The sequence below is a fragment of the Elephantulus edwardii genome, unplaced genomic scaffold (assembly GCF_000299155.1).
Source record: "Elephantulus edwardii isolate Elephantulus edwardi_28Jun2011 unplaced genomic scaffold, EleEdw1.0 scaffold00092, whole genome shotgun sequence".
NCBI lineage: Eukaryota > Metazoa > Chordata > Mammalia > Macroscelidea > Macroscelididae > Elephantulus > Elephantulus edwardii.
The window spans coordinates 2,259,889-2,261,043 of NW_006399842.1; the positions used below are offsets into that span (position 1 = coordinate 2,259,889).

Sequence of the window (1,155 nt, forward strand, 5' to 3'; positions counted from 1 at the left end):
AAAAAAAAGAGTTCCTATCTTACTAAAAAAAAAATGCCAATCAAGTTAGGCCCTTTTGACTCGAGCACACAATATGTAATACTTGACAATAATAGTTACAGTCTTTGCCTATTTCACTTTTTACAATCCTCCAATTTATTGACAACAGCTGTAATCCTTCCCTTCATCAATGCAATCTTCCCTTCACTATCAATGTCTATTTTTCCTGTCCCACCTGCCCCTGGTAATCATTAATAAACTTTGATCTCCATACATTTGCATCTTCTTGTCTTTTTGCATATATGAGGTCGAATAATGATTATTCTTTTATTTTTTTGTAATCTGAGTGAAAGTTTACAGACCAAACTTGGTTTTGTACAACTATTTTGAAGACACATTCCATTTTATCATATAGATTACAATCCTCAGTGTAACTACACTCTTCCTACCTCCTCCCTGTGCTTATTGTTTCCATTTATCATCACTCTTATCTCTTTCTGCCTTCTGACATTTATCCCTGGGTAAAAGCCACTTTTTTAAAAAAAAAATTATATTGGTTTGCATACAAATTTTTTTATAAATTATTCTTCAGTTTATTTATAGTTTGTTTTGTGTGTTGTTTTTGGGGGATTTTTTTACAAAAATAGGGATCCATTGGTACTGTAAAATTCCAAGTCATCATTCCTCTTTTATTTGGTTCTTAGTAAACAAAGATGTTGCTTAACGTGTCCTGTTCTTCATTTTCTCTCTTGTTCATTTCCCAGGTCTCTTATTTGCTCTTTTCTTTGCAGGCCTCCTAGGACCTTTGGCATGAGCTGTCTTGGCCCGGAAGCTGGACACATCATCATGGCTCTCTCGAGTGTTCCACTTGGAGCCTTTCTTCTTTCCACCAAAACCGAACTTCTGGTTTTTATACCGTCGTTTGGCACTGGGCCCCTTTTTCATCTGCTGGCCTTTAGCTTTTTCCTTTGTGCCTTGAGCAATGGGTTTCTGATCTCCCTCAAGAAAATCCAGTTTATCAGAGAAGCCTTTCTGATACTTTTTAATGGCGTCCATCATATGTGCTTTCTCCCGCTGCCTCTTCTGAAGAACCTCTGTTTGTACCTTCTTTCCATATTTCCTAAGTGCTCGTAGTTGTTTAGCTTTTTCAGACTTTTCCATAGCGGCCTGTTTAGC

General features: G+C 36.9%; 1 pseudogene; it reads right to left on the reverse strand.

Moving 5' to 3' along the window:
- Positions 1–699: 699 nt before the first annotated feature.
- Positions 700–1,155, reverse strand: part of LOC102855509 — a 15,758-nt pseudogene continuing 15,302 nt past the window's right edge.